The sequence below is a fragment of the Lissotriton helveticus genome, chromosome 4_1, assembly GCF_964261635.1.
Source record: "Lissotriton helveticus chromosome 4_1, aLisHel1.1, whole genome shotgun sequence".
Classification (NCBI taxonomy): Eukaryota; Metazoa; Chordata; class Amphibia; order Caudata; family Salamandridae; genus Lissotriton; species Lissotriton helveticus.
Window position 1 is genome coordinate 1,355,759,171 of NC_136063.1, and position 16,785 is coordinate 1,355,775,955.

Below are 16,785 nucleotides of genomic sequence, written 5' to 3' on the forward strand. Positions count from 1 at the left end.
CTCCCCAACCTGGAGTCGAAACCCACAGGCTGAACTGGTGACAGGGGCGAGTCCTCCCTCTCCCTGCACCCCCTCCCAGAATTCCGCACCCTCCTACCCGGAGAAGTACCCCTGGGAGTCACTTCCGGGGGGACTCTGGTTACAGAGATCCCTCCCACCAGGGCAGGCAACCCCTGTCCCTGGCCACCCAACCCAGGATCTGCGCCCTGTGGCTGAGCTGGTGACAGAGAAGAGACCTTCCTCCCTCTGCACCCCCTCCCAGAGTTCCGCACCCTCCCACTGGGAGTAGTACCCCTGGGAGTCAAATTGGTAGGGACCTGAATTACAGGTACCCCACCCTCCAGGTCAGGCAACCCCTTAACCTGGAACCCCAGTCCAGGATCTAAACCTTGTGACTGGTCAGACCCCCAAACCACTGGAGCTCCGAATATTGATGCTCCGGGTCCTCCTGACATGAGGGGATCCCTTCCTCTGGATGACACATCGGGACAGCCTAGTCTCCCAACCTGGGGTTCTCTTAAAGAACACTCCAGGCCCGGTGACCACAGCTGGGGCATCTCGGGACACCTCCCCGTCTCACTCCCTTCAGGATCACTCCCCTCAGCCTTCCCAGACGCTCTGGCACTTACCCAGAGGTCTGCCTCCTGTGCAAGTTCCCTGGGGTCTGAGAACCCGCACTGCAACAGATGGTGACGCAGTCTTGGGAAACAACTCCTCAGCATGTGCTCCCGGATAACGGCATGGCACAGCCCTTCCCAATCCTCCACTGCTCTCCTCACCACCCAATCCTCCAGTACAGTCCAACACTCCTCCTCGAACTCTCCCCAGGACTGATGGAACAGCTTTCCCCTGCCCCTAAATACTAACCCGTCCTCCTCTTCCGGGGAATCAGGCACAGTCTCTTGGGTTTCGGGAGTGGGACTCCTTGCACTGGACCTACACTCGCTGCCACCACTGGATCCCACCCTCTTCGGTGAATCCAGACTCCTGAAACCACTCTCAGGGGACAACCTACCCACCTGAGCTGATCTCTCTCTGGTGAAGGCCCTCTCCGCCTCCGCCATCCTCTCTTGGGCTAGGACTTTTTCAGTCTCTAGTCGCTGCTCTTCCACCCTGAGCTGCGCTAAGCCCTCGGCATGCCTGAGCTTTGCCAGCGCCAGCTGATTCTCCCTTACTTCTCTCCTATCTACCCACTCTTCTGGGGACAGGGAAAGGGATGGGGCAGTGCCCCCGGGACTGGACCCAGTGCGAGACTCCCTATCTTCGGTGTCCTCCACAGCTACTGGCGTCTCTGCCCTGCTAGACTCTTCCTCCTCCTCATCGGAGTAATTACCTCCCAGGGTTCTGGATGGGGAGCCCTCTCTCTGGTCTCTAACCCACTGACCCTTCAAAACTTCGGGGGGGTAGTCAGACAAGTCCCCACTAATCTCTAAGGGCTCTCCCCTCTTGAGGGCCTCATAGAAAAACAAATTTCTCCTGATGTTTCCTACTGGGGGTATCCCTCTCTCCAGGAGGAAGTCTATCACCTCCTGTTCGGTGTACTCCATCAGTTCCACTTCCTGGTAAATCAACCCCATCGTGGCGAGGTACACCCGGGACACACCCTCACAGTGGAACAAGGGGACAGTTCAGAACACTCTTCAGGAGGAAGCAATTTAGCAAACAATCTTCCAAACAATAATCCCCACCACAAGGCTCTACTTGTGGTGTAACCTGTGGCCGCTGTGGTACTGCGCAAACACAAGTCCTATCCCACCGCTTTGCCACCAAATGTTGGAAATGGGGGTTGCCCAAGTCTCAAAGGGGGTAGCATGGCATCAAGCGGGCAGGCCAAACTTCGAGGACATGTGAAGCATTCACGCAGTACACACAGACGACCTACCAATCACACTACAAAAGAGTCACGACACCACCTTTGGTTGCAAAAAGATTACATTTAGTTATGTCTCCAAACTGTAAGGTAAAAAGAAATAGAATAGTGGTAGTCATAACAAGGCGCCAACTGGCACCAGAGCCAAGTACTTCAGAGGGGGATTATTTACATGGGACAAAAAGGGGTTGAGTCCAAAGTCCATGCTGAAATAAAGAAAAATTGTGATTAAATAACAGTAGACCTGGGGCCAATCTGGCGGGGCCAACTCAGGCTCTCATCCTTAGGGGGTTGGCTGAAAATGTAAGATACAACATTATGCATAACCACAACTCATGTGTTATAACGCCAATCCCCACCCCTGTAAGGGAAAACAGAGCATCACAGCACATTTAATATTAGACAGGAGCACCTGTCATGAATCAACCTGGCTGGCTCATTAACAAGGGGCATGAACAGGGGCCTGGAATAAATCGTCAGGCCAGCTTAGGGCAGGACACCATTAGCATAAACACAGTAACCTCAGATAACTGTAGGGCCTGAGTAAACAGCTTCCTTTAGGCAGGCCTAAACACTTTAGTGAAAATCATGTAACCTCGTGCCGTCATAATCCCTTCGTATTCAGGTGACATCCCATTAGGAGAACCAACGCTGCATTACTTAGTCTTCAATATTTCCTAGCTGCAGGAATCAGCCGGTCATTAAATGGGGTTAAACCATTACATTGCTGATCAGGCTGGAATAAACGTTTCATTAATTAGAAGTAACCCACTCAGTAGATAAGGACCACCATTTCAGTAGGTAGGAGTAAAACATTTCATGGGAAGCAACCTTTCTTTAAACCAGGACAACCACTTCCTCATGACAGGGTACACATTCCCCTAATCAAGAAGAACATTTCCTTGGGCACTAACTCATGGGTGAATAGAAGGTGAACCTGGGCGTATGACCACTAAGCCTAACTCAGAGCATCTAATCTGAAGACATACCCGTTCTGTCCCAGTTCAAAGGGGGGGGCAGTTCCTTCTCTCCAGGCCCTTACAGTTTCGCTTAGTCCCACCACAGGGTTAGTCCGGGCCACCACCGTGGTATCTGGGGCCAACGGGGCCCAACTTCAAATGTCCAAACTAAGGGGATGGGGGGCGAGCACCGACCCTGTGCCCCGTTGCCCTCTTCACCCCACTCCCACACAGTTTGCCCAAGGCCCCACTCACCGGGCTCCTGATGCCTCTCCGGCGTCCGCAGGGCTCTCCTCTGCGGTAGGGGCCCGACACCGACAATGTGCCTCGAGGCCCCTGCAATCCTGACACGTCGGGGTGGAGGGAAGGAGGGGTTCGCGCTCCCTCGAGCACCCCTCCCGGCGGTAACCTTCGCTTCTCCCGGGTCCCTCTGCCTTACGGGGACCCGGGACACTCACTGGCCGTGTGGGTGTCTGGCGTCTTACTTTACCCGGGCCCTTCTTCCTCACCGGGGCCCGGGGAGTCCAAACGACGTCGGCGTGGACACCGGAGACGAGCGCGGGGACTTGGCCCGCGAGGGGGAAGCCTGCCTGGCTTTCCTCCTTCCTCCTCTGGATCGCTTCTTCCGCGCCGGCGGGCCGGCACCGACAGTGTGCCCCGGCCCCGCCTCCTCCACCGGCCCCTCGCGTGGGGCACAGACCGGCGGGGTGGCCTCCCGCTCCGGTCGCTTCTCTCGGGGCTCCCTCCTTGACACGGGGGCCCCGCAACGGTGCTTCACCTGGGTTCCCCCTCCCCCACGGGGACCCAGGGCTTTGCGTCGCTCCTCGTCACTGGCTTCTTCCTCGGCTGCCCGGCCGGCAGCCAATCCCTGCGCGGCCTTCCAGGGGCACGGCCGCGCAGGCCAATCCGTGCACGGCGTTGGCGGGGGCGGGCCGATGACGCGGCCGGGCCCCCGTCACGTGATGGGGGATGTTGGCGGCCTCAGGGCCTAGCGCGGCCCTCCCTCCACTTCAGCGGCCCCCTCCTGACACCGGGGGTCGCTGCAACGATGCGTCACCCTGCAGGGGAAGGTCTCCTCACAGCGCTGGGCTGCGGCGGTGATTTTCGGCGCTGCCACACAGCGCGAGGATAGGACAAGGGGTAGGCTCCCTTTCTCGTTATAACGTCCCCTCACAGTCTCCTCAGCCCCCGGGCTGCGACGGTGATCTCCGGCTGCGACAAGGGGTAGGCTCCCTTCTAAATTAATTAATTATATGGCAGACAGCGCACTGACACGAGGGTAGGCTCCTCCAGCGTAATTCTCTTCAGGAGAATGGCACTATTCACAGCGCACTGCTCCTCCCTCTGCCCACACAGTTCTCAGGGCCAACAGCACTTCGGGGGCCACACCAATCACAGGGCACAATCCTTTGGGGGCGCAATCTTCCCCAGGGTGCTTCAGAGGGGCAGACAGTCCCACAGCAATTCCTCAGGGGCACACTCCTCACCTCCTGGGCGCTTCTTCACACAGCGCTAGCGTGGTACCCGGTCAAATAGCGTCAGTGACCTGGGTAGGGGCCCTCCCTTGTCAGGGGCCCATGGGGACAGCAGAGGGGGGGGTTTATAGGGGTGCAGGGCCCAGCTCACAGGCCCATGTGGCGGTAGCACCTCACAGCAGGTCCCCTCTCTTCTTTGTCCCAGCGCTGACTGACTTTCTGGTGACACTTCTCCCTATTTATACCCTCCTCCCAGGCAGTGCCAGGACCTTCTAGAATGTTGGCACATCTAGCCTAAACTGGTTCTAGGGGAGGGGGTGAGCACCCTGGGTGCCAGGCTTTCCCTCCAAAACTAGGGGTAGCTGGGTAATATTATCTAGTCCGCTGACCTATGTCAGTCCAGTGGCAAAACCCAGGGCCATGGCATCCATTTTAAATACAATACATTTCAATCAGGTGCAGTTTTAAAATGGGGGATTTTACAAGTGCTCACATTATGTCATGTAATTACATTTTCAACAAGGTGTCTCTCACCACTCATGGCCTATACAGGTTTAATCCCATGGGGGAGACAATCTAGATAAGGGGGTCAAAAGCGAAAAATTTTAGGGGAAAAGGCCAAGTCCAACAAACAGTATATTGGAAAAGCCGTTTAAGACAGCAGGGGCTGCGGGTTAACTCAAATCAAGAACAACATCCATGGTCTCTACCAGCCTCCAATGCTTGACCCCGATGGCTGGTGTTCCCGGTACCCGCAGTTGTCCGGTTGCTTGTTAAAGGCCCAATTAACATCTTTAGAACTAAGCGACTGTATCTGTGGGGGGAGTGGAGCACACAGGCTGGGGAGGAGGAGTCAGCTGATACAGGGCTGTAAAGGGTGTTGAAAACAGGACGAAAGACAGGTCCTAACCAGTAATTCTTCATTCCTTCATTTTTTCTTCCCTTTTAGGGAATTAGTGATAAGCCGGAGGAGAACAAAAGTGATCTGACTGGGGATATTGGCGAATTATGCGTTCTGGTAAGGAGAGAACAACAGGAATAGCGGTAAATCGCACTAAGAAAATGCAACAATCAAGGGTAGCGAAAAAGGTTAAATCAAATATATTTGAAACAAACCAGTCATTAATCTCCCCAATAGCGAGGATGTTTGAGAAGTCAGGTAAAATACCAGAGAAGTTCTCATTAATGAAGGATCCAACGGGGGTGTTGATGACAAAACAGTTTGAGGGGGAAAATATAAATTTACAGACCCCAATTAAACCAATACCCAGTGAAATAATCAATAAACAGAGTATACGGAAATGCCTACAATTCGGGAAGTGTAACTCTCAAACCAGTGCACCTGAGGTAGTGAACAAGGAAATAAGTGACTATACCACAAATACCGAGTGCAACATTAATGAAATCAACCAAACTAATCAGGAATGTACGAAGGAACAACAACACCTAAGGATGCCTATAGAAGTAAATGTAGAAATAAATAAAAGGTTACACATACCACCCGATGAAAACTCGCTAAATCTTCAGAATAATTACAAACATAAAGAGGGATGTGATATACATGAGGACAATGAACATCAAGGCATAAGTCATGGCAAACTAACAGGAGGGGAAGATATAGGGAGGTTTGTAAATAATGGATTAGATGAAAAAATAAATGAAAGCTTGGTGGAATATGTATCTACAGAAAATACTTGTGAGAACAACATGGCAACACAAACTACAGCTGTAAAGAATAATCCCCAAAATCAGAAAACTATACAAAATAACCAATTGGGAATAAAACAACAACATTTCGAAATAAGTTGGGATATTTTCTACCAAACATCGACTCTTACTTTGGAAGCACTACAATACCAATCCAGCAAAATGGATATACAAATTGAACTTCTAAAAACAATGGCAAATACAGTTGTAGGGATTGACAATAAAATTGCTCAACTAAATGGATTAATAATTAGGGCCCAGAAAGAAAATGAGAAAACATCTACAGAACATATCTATTCACCAATCATAGATAAACTTGCCACAATACCAGAGGTTTTGAACAGTATAATAGAAGACACTAACCGAAGTATGGAAATGAAAAAAGGAAAAAACTATGAAAACAAGGAAGTCAACAGTGAAAACAACAAAATAATTAACAAGTTGGATAATGAATTTATCAGCCTCACAGAAAATGATAAGGGCCCAGAAGAAATATTAGTTACAAATTTATACAGAAAAACAGTAGCATCGAGTAAAGAACATCGAATAATGGACAAACACACATTCGATGATCAATCAATGGACCGTATAAGGGAGGATACTATTGACACTGAAATAAGGGAGGATCAGGAAACTAAGGAAGATAACATTAATGGCTTCACTATGCTGTCCAAACGTCAAAAGAAAAAACTACGGAAAGCGAGGAAACAAATAAAAACTAAAAAGTGTGTTACAATAAAAACAGATGAAGACCAGATAACAACCACAGACGGGAATAGATACGAGATAGGGAAAGATAGTGCTGTAGATAAAAAACAGAAGATAATCTTAGATTTAAACAGGCAGGAAATAGGATTAACTAATGAAGGAAAAAAGGTCCTAATATCGAATATGATTGGAACTAACAAATACTTCCCACTATTTGATCAAAAATTATCCAAGGGAATTGTTCATGAAAAATGCCCCGAAAGACAGCAAAAAGAGAACGATGCAAATACACAGGATGGAAACACCAATAGAAGGAATCTAGAATCTAAAGTTGAACGGGTGAATAAAGATCAAAAAATACAGCCGGAGCTATGGAAAATAATGGAACAGCAGGATGATAAAAGGACCATGGATGATTCGCCTCAATTGGATGAAGAGATACTTGAATGGGAGGAGGAAGAAGAGACTGGTCCATTAACCAACAGTCAGCAAAGAAGGAAGGATAAAACCCCAATAAAAGTAATAATAAAAACTACTAACCAGCAATATCAACACGCTGGTGAAAAAACAGAATTATCCATCGAATCCAGTATAAGTGAGGAAGACAAAGATAACTCAAAAACTACAGAATGGGACCAGTTAGTTATAGAAAGCAGTGAAGGGGTAAAAAGAATTACCTTCAAAACCAGAATTTGAGTCTAGAGGTAGGCAAGATACCCTGAATCGAGGCAATATACTCAGACCATTCAAGTCAATTCCATCCCTCTCTAAGGTAGTGAGTAAGGATATCGATTCTATTGAATTTATGTCAGGAAACGAGAGTTCACGTGCTCCCACTCTAATTACACTAAACTCCCCGGTAATAGCGGAATTGATTTTGACAGAACAACACGCATTCAAAGCTTGGAGTATACTAATTATGAAACAAGGCCCAAAGGTTTATCCAACACCACTTATTGATGAAGAAAATACCAAACATGCTAAAATAGACAGACAAATAGTTCCAGTACTCAAAAACGCCCGGGGAAAATCACCCAAGAAAGTAGGAGAATGGTTGCCTCAAAAGGATATGGGTAAAAACCCTGTAATAAATGAAAAATTGATCACCAAGTCACTACACAGTAATAAGGAACAATGATTTAATATTACTAGGTGCTCCACAGCCAAAGTAGATGAGATAGGTCCTGTCCGATTGTGTTCATGGAACATAAATGGGCTGGGAGCAAAGGTTCACAATGCACATATAGACTCAATATTGCTCCCCTCTCAGATTATTTTTTTACAAGAAACGTGGGAAACCAAACCATTTGTTCTACATGGATTCAAAGGTCATTTTGAACATGCAAATAAAAAACATAAATTTGGCGTCCGAGTGGAGGGCTAGCAATCTTCGGTTCAACGGACCTACAGGTTGAACATGAACGACTCGAGTCAAAAAGTGCAAACATTTTAATAATTAAGTTGAAATATAAAACAACGAAACAGGAACTAAAGTTTTGTATATATTGTTTAACCTTCTCATGGATTTAATGCTGCCAGACCCTCTAGCGGAGTATATTATGTCTAGGGACTTTAACCTTAATCTAATGCCATCCTTCACAAGGGATGACACCTGTCAAACACAGGATTATCAATGGTCTATCCCACAACAGGATTTAGGAAAAGAAACCGTGCCTTTTAGTAATAAAATTGCAATATCTTTTGTCAAAGATATGGAAGCGATGGGCCTGCGTATACTAAATGGTCGATTTAAAGAAGATTCACCTCCAGCGTATACATATTTTAAGAACAAGTCAAGGTCAAGGATTGACTACACAATGATATCTCTTAATGCCTTCCATAATATCATTGCATATCAAATAGAGGAAGTTACGGATAGTGATCACTGCCAGCAGATAACAACGATTAACCTTATGAATAAGGCAAATCAACCGTATCAAACTGTCTCGGGTCATATTGGAACAGTAAACTATAAAAAACGAATTTAGACTACTAGGAATAAGGATGTGACGAATGATCAAGTTATCCAAATATCAGAATTGTGCTTCAATGAAAGATCATCTGAAACCTCGATAGAACAATGGGTAAAATTTTCTATGATGCTTGTTAAACCCCAACCTCAGTTCCGACGGGATAAAACTAATCAAAATGACGATCAAAAGGAAAATAAATCATACATAAACCTGCCATATACCATTACTAAACTAAAAAGAGCACGGAATAGGATGATAAGGCAAATCAAGAAAACTGTTCCTAACGAGGAAACATCAGGCAAACTGAAAGCTGCGAATCAAAATCTGAGGAAATTAATATGGAATGAGAGAAATCAGGCAAAACAAGCACTTTGGGCAAAAATATACCATGCAAGCAAACAGATAAATACACGAGAGTTCTGGAAAATTATAAATGGTTTGGCTAGACCAAATAAAAGGGTTGTTTCCTCCGTTCTAACTGAGCAAGAATGGGTGACATTTCTTAAAAAACATTTAAACCAAAATAGTATGACAATAGAAAAAATTGAATGCCAACCGACGGATACCCACGATGGTGATATGGAAACCCCAATCGTAGTAACAAAAGATCAACTGAGAAAATTAATTAAAAAACAGAAAGATGGAGCACCAGGACCGAACGGTATCCCTTTTGCCCTATTCAAAGAGAATCCAGATCTATAGGCAGCACATTTAGAAAAGGTATTTAATGAAGTTATTGAAAAAGGCGTTATCCCGGAGTCATGGCGAGGATCACTAATAACGCCAATTTGCAAAAAAGAGAACTGGGCGCTCGCAGAAAATTACAGGCTCATCACACTCCAAGACACAGATGCCAAGTTGTTTGCTAGGATCTTACTTAATGAGTTGAATGACTGGGCAATAGAAAGTAAGATCATGCCACTGAATCAAACTGGCTTTGTAAAAGGATTAGGGACATCAACAAACATCATGGCTTTATCTCTAATAATGGACAAGTCAATTAGTCTTAAACAGCCCTTGTATCCTTGTTTCGTTGATTTTAAATCAGCCTTCGATTGTGTTCAAAGGAATTTACTGTGGAAAAAGCTCAGAGAAATGAACATTCCAATGGCCTTACTGAAAATGATCCAGCTATTGTATAGCAAAACTTGGGTTAGGGTAAGGATGGGGGATGGGCAAACGATGTCGAAGGAAATCCCAGCCAATGAAGGATTAAAACAAGGCTGCGTACTGGCCCCGCTTCTTTTTAATTTATCCTTGGCAGATTTGTCAGGGACTCTAGATGAATTAAATGCTCACCCTCCGAAATTAGCTGATAGGCATATTTCAAACTTACTGTATGCCGATGATGCCATCGTGTTAATCCAAACAAAAATCGGGCTGCAGCGACTAATTTCTGGAACATGTACCTACGCAAGGGAAAATGGGATGGTGATTAATGAAACTAAAACAAAGATCATGATTGTCGCCAAGAGCAAAAAATTAAGACAAAAATGTAGTTGGTATATGGAAAACACCAAACTAGAACAAGTTGAAGTATATAAGTATCTGGGAGTACTTTTTGATGAGAAGGGTAGTTACCAGCTGCAAATAAGAGATATTCAGAGGAAGTCCAACTCTCTAACAGCTACATTTAGAATCCTGCAGAAATCGCTGGGCAACCTCACATATGGGCCATTTTTAAAGGTTATAGCTGCAAGATTACTACCAACAATCACATACGGCAGTGAGTCATTAATGGGAAGGGATATGGAAACAATAAATAATGCTGTATCTAAAACATATAAATTACTATTTCATCTCCCAACAAATGCCTCGCCAGCCCAAATTAGACTTCAGTTTGGCTTAACTAACCAATATTATGCGAGGAAGGGACATTTTATCAAAACCTGGAACCGGATTAAAAACGATCAAGATAACCAAATTTCTCTGTTATTATGGAAGGAGATAAGTAATACCACAAAGGCAGCAGCATGGATTTTTCTTAAAGAAGCTATAGAAGAGTTTGCAGTAACCTCAATTTGGAATAATACCATAACTAATGCTTCCTTTAAGAAAATAATTAGTAGAACGTCAAATCAACTATCAAGAGTAAATGATAAATATAGTCTGACAAAAAGAAAACATGCCTGGACAATAATAAATGGATATAAAACAAAGAAGGTTCAAGACTATTTGGAAACACCGTGGTCAGGAAACAACAAACAAATCCTTCTCAAAGCAAGATTTGGAATCCTTCCGGGAACCTGCCACCTCCCGCTTTGGAAAATCTCTGAAAGGAGTTTGATATGTAGACTATGTAACAGTGGAGAGGAGAATATTGTCCACCTGCTTTGTATTTGTTCGGGACTCCAAAATGAAAGGATAGAATTACTTAAAGTCCCTTTTAATGTACGCGGAATAGGATCATGTAGGCAAGCCCTGAAATGTTGTCTTCAATCAAATGATATAGGCATGAATGCTATCTTTGTAAAAATTTTATTAATGGTAAAAACAAAATTAACAGACTAAGGGCCAGATGTAGGTAGCCCAATACCGGTCAGTAACGGCCGAAATTCGGTATTTTCGGCCGTTACCGACCGGTATTGAGCATTTGGGATGTAGGAGACCGAAAATCGTCCGATTCGATAAATTTACCGAATCGGTAAAGTTACCGAATCGGTAAACATTCCGAATCGGTATATTTACCGAATCGGTAAGTTTACCGAATCGCAACGGTTTGCGAATCGGTAAATTTACCGAATCGGTATATTTACCGAATCGGTAAAGTTACCGAATCGGTAAAATACCGAATCGGTAAATAAGAAGTGGTAAAATTGAACATTGAGATGTAGGTAAGCTCGTAAATACCGAATTTGCTTCAAATTCGGTATTTCAAGAGACGGTATTTACCATGGATTGAAATCAGGTGGTAACCAGGTGCAACCTATAAAAAATGGACCCAAAAAGCAATTCTTCTTGCACAATGGCGGCATTTTATGTCATTGCAAGACGGCTACGGCTACAGGAGGAAGGAGAGAGGGAATGGCAGAGACAGGAGCAGGTCTACAGACAGAGGATCACCTTGTTCATGCTCACAGAGGCAGAGATACTCCAGAGGTACAGGTTGGCCTTAGACACCATCTTGGACCTCATCAGGGACCTCCAACCACTGTTGGAGCACACTACCCCAAGGGCGCACGCCATTCCAACCCACGTGCAGGTGCTGTGCAGCCTACACCTGCTTGCGTCTGGGAGTTACCAGAGTGTGGTTGCTGCGTTAAGTGGGGTGACCCGGAGCAGCCTGTCATGCTTTTTCACCAAATTCCTTGACGCCATGGTACAGAGAATGGACCAGTATATATATTTCCCTGCAACCCATGCTGAACTGGTCCAAACAAAATCTGACTTTTACCAGATGGCGCGATTCCCCAATATCTTTGGCTGCATTGATGGCACGCACATTCCCATTTGTCCCCCTGCTGCCACCGAATATATATACAGGAATAGGAAGTCCACTCACACCATCAATGTGCAGGTGATCTGCAATGCCAAGTGCGCCATCACTGACCTTGTTGCAAAATTTCCGGGGAGTACCCATGACTCCTATATATTCCAGAACAGCGGAATCTATTCACGGCTGACAGCAGAGGAATTTGGTGAAGGATACCTCCTAGGTAAGACACAGTGTGCGACCCCTTTAACACCTATTGCAGTAAGAAGTACATGTATGCATGTGAGTAATGTATTCCCATTTCCTTTTAGGAGACAGTGCATATGCCCTCCGCTCCTTCATACTCACCCCCTACCTCAACCCCTCAACACCCAGCCAAAGGAGGTATAACAGGGCCCACAAGAGTACAAGAAATGTGGTGGAGCGTACCTTTGGAATATGGAAAAGCAGGTTCCGGTGCTTGCACAAGAGCGGAGGTGCCCGGCAGTATACCCCCATCACCTGCTGTAAAATAATTGCTGCCTGTGCTATGTTGCACAACCTTGCTGTGCAGAAGGGCACTGAGGTGGAGTTGTCAGACTTTGATGATCATGACGACGAGATTGCTGTGCCTGAACCACAACCTGCTGGAGTGTCAACACCAAGTGATGGCAGATGCAGACGTGAGGAGATTACGCGCAACTATTTCTGAGTAAGTAATGAGACACAGACAGGTTGTGTATGCGACCAACGTATTTTAATGGTGCCACAACTTTCAAGCACTTAAGTGCAACAAACTAAACATGATACATTTGGGGACTGTATGTCCCGCGTTACTTCACCCATGACCGGTAATGTCACTTGCGCCCGCGCTTCCCTGAGCCACTAGGATGTTGTTCGCTTTCTTCAGCGTGCCCTGCAGCCTCAGCTTGGGGCCTGGTACTCCTCTGTGTCTCCACAATAGTGCTTGATAGGCTGCCCCGGCTACTAGTGTCTTCAGCCTCTGCCACGTCCAGGGCAGGATTCTGTGCTGTGTGTGAAATCAACATTGCCTCTAGTGCACTTGTCATTCTGGCCATCCCCCTGGTGACCTCAGCTGTATTCTGTGTCAAAGCCTCCTGCATATGTATGCCCCTCCTGCATAGCAGGGATGTGGCAGTGGCCAAGCGATTGATGGCTGTATTGTGGGCACGGGCATCCCTGCGCCTTGTGTGTGACAGACTGTCAAGTTTTGAGCATAGCTGCGTAATTGAGTTGCTCATCTGCTGCATCCCTGCTGCAATGTCACTATTTTTTTTGCAACCTCCTTATGTGCCTCCACAATGTCTCTCATGCCTTTCCCCATGTCTCCTATTTGCACATTCAGGGCTCTGAATTGGCGTTGGCAGGCTTGGATGGATTTGCCCTGCATCCTTTGAATGCGCACCATGCTGCCCTCCAGCCCACGGAACACAGTGCCATCACCACGTCCACCTGCACTGCTGGGTCTGCGTTGTCTCCTGCGAGCTGTGACTGTCTCATTTGTGGACTGCAGTGCTGCTGAACTCACATCTACGGTGACTTGAGCCTCCCCCTTACCCTCTGCTGCCTCCATTACTGGTATTATTATTATTATTATTATTATTATTATTATTATTATAGTGGGGCCACGACACGCCTCCTGGCTGGTGTGGTTGCAGGAGTGGACTGGAGCAGTGTTGGTGAAGTTTCTGGTGAGAATACCAAGGAAGGGGATTGGGAAAGCTTTGGGGAGTGCATCAACACTAGGGTATGAACAGTGTCATCTTCATGGGAGATGCCAGTCGTGTCACCTTCCTCCTGCGAGGCTTGCACTTGGCTTGGACCTGCTTCCTCACTCTCCTCCCTCGCTGGTGCAGTCCCTTCTGTGTTAGTGGGTCGACTGCCTGATTTAGCCCCTAGGTATGAAAAAGCGTATATCAACTGAGTGCTACTGTGTCACAGTCACTACAATAAATGCTTTACACATTTCACTTTCATTTATCTGCATTACTTTCACTAACTTGATGATGTCTGCGCTGTTACACATGGTCTTACATTTGCTGACTACATTTCCCATAATGCATTGCTCCTGTGTAGTGATAGTAGTACTGGACTGGGGTTTGCTTGTCCACAAAGGGTAAAGGGAAGCTGGTTCGTATGGGGTGTAATGCAGCGCATGCGTCTTACCTTTTTTTTGTTGCAGCTCTGGCTGAGCTGTCCACATCTCCCAGTCCACAGACGCTGTCTGCCTCAATGGTTGAGGCCACCAACTCCTCCAGGTCAGTCAGGGGGGGCGCTGGGTTCCTGCCTCCACCGGTTAGGCCAGCCTGCTTGTGGATTTCAGCCATTTTTTTCTTGGTGAGGCTCCTGAGGTCATAGATTCTTTTTTTGAGATCCTCAGTATTCCTGGGTGTGACTCCCACAGCATTCACTTTTTCAACAATTGCCAGCCAGATTTTTCTTTTGGCAGACTCAGGAACAGTGAGGGAGTGCCTGCCAAAAAGTTTGATGTGCACTCTCACTACCTCCTCCACAAGTACCTGCAGCTCCATGTTGCTGAACTTTATTTTCCTCTTTCTATCTGCCTTCTGGCTTTCACTGCTGCTTGCCATTTTTCAGTTGGTAAAGTTTCAAAAAAACTCTCCCTGCTGCTCTGTGTCTCTGCTCAGCTCTGACTGCCTCTCCAGAACCTTCTAATTAGTTGCAGCTGCCTGGGTAGCCACTTCCTGGTAGGGAGGGGGAGGGTGGTAGCACCTGATGGGCTGTTTTCCTAAGTTTCACTTTTGCTTGCTTTCCGATTCTGATTTTACCGATTCGGTATTTACCGATTCGGTATTTACCGAATCGGTATTTCCCATTCATTCCTATGGGCCTTTAGGCCCATAGGAATGAATGGGAAATACCGATTCGGTAAGTAACGATTCGGTAAATACAGAATCGGTAAATTCCAAAAGTCCGATTCAGAATTTTACCGAATCTGTAAAAAATACAGATTATTTATCTACATCTTATTTACCGATTCATGAATACCGAATCGGTAAAATTCGCTATTTAAGAATCGGTAAATGAGATTTACCTACATCTGGCCCTAAGTCTTAAATGAAGTATATTAAGGATTTTTTGTTAATTTTAATGAATTTTACGATGAAAGTTCTTTTATTTTTTTTTATACTAAAAGTATTTTTTGTAACTATATATTGTAAGATTTTAAATAATCAAACAATAAAGTATACAGTTACAGTGTGCTGCCCTAATACAAAGAAAATACACCCAAATAGACACTGGAAATGGCATCTAGCACGTGCGCCCGGCCCTTTTTTTTTGGCAGGGTCACATGTCCTGTGACACGTGTGCTGGATAGGTGTGGTGTGGGTGTAAACCAGCCATGAGGGAGTGGCTGTGGCATGTGGACAACTAGACCTGTGATAATCAGATCACTACAGGAAAGACCTGGGACATGTAGCGTTGTCGTCCACCCGTGTGAGCGTAAGCGGAGTGGGCTGGCCTGGCGTATGCAAGTCCAGCATAAGAGTGTGAACAATGACCCCGGGGCTCTCGGCGTGGTTCTGTATTGGGCTGGACAAGGAAGTAACTAATGCATGTGTCTCTGCTGTAGTGTCTGCGCCACCCGGACCGCATTCTGCAAATGTGTCACCCTGTGGCTCAAGTCCAATGACAGGAGCAACATGGACAAAAGCGGGAATCACTGACCCAACATTCATCCATACTTCCACACTTGAAAGATCATAGGCATGACACATCTGTGTGAATATGAATGTTTAATGCACATTTAGTGGAGTGTAGCTGGAGCAGTACAGGGCCATGCAAACCCCACTTTACAATGTTGGCCCGTGGAGGGCCAGTCAGAGTCCTTCAGGCAATCACCAGTCCAAAGGAAGAGGAAGAGTTCAGTCTAGATCTGAATGCTATGTCATTTTCGATCAAACAGAATATGGCAGTCCATATCGACGTCAAAGGTATGTGTCGCACAGTATATAGGGGTATAGTGGAAGGTGATGTTGTAGAGGGCAGAACCTAGCAGAAATCGGCCATATGGCGGAGATGAATGCTACTGCGTCCTTCTTACCATGAAGGCAGAATCATCCGCATCTTTGTCCTCTGCTGTTTCATGTGCCTCCTGTGCGGGTGGTGGTGTTCTGTCTCCAGCACTGTGTGGCAGTTACAAATCACGGGCCGGAGGTAGAATGTGTGCTGCACTGTGTGGCACTGACACTTCAGGGGTGGAGATGTGGATGTAGTGGTAGCAGCAGCATGCATCAGCGCCAGGCCTTGTGTCCGCTCCATGGTCTCCATTATCCTCTGCATGTGTCCCAAATCCCTTGTGACATAGCTAGATCCACTCTGACTGGACAGTTGTTCTTGTCTCTGAGTCAGGACTCCAGCGATGTCAGCCATGGTCCATTGGAGAGCATGGAGCGGACTGTGGGTGTCCGTTAGGGACTGTGAGTGGTCGCTGATGGGACTTAGACACCCACGTATGGCATCTAGTTTGTCTGCCATGCAGTCGAACCCCACCCGCACCTGTTCAGCCAGCTTCTCTTGGCACCCCAACACATGGCGTTGGAAGGCCATGTGTTGTTCCGAGGGGTCCTGAGAGACAGCTATGATCGTGGGTGCTGCCTGCTGTGGGATCCGTGCAGGGGTGGGGTCTCCTCATAGC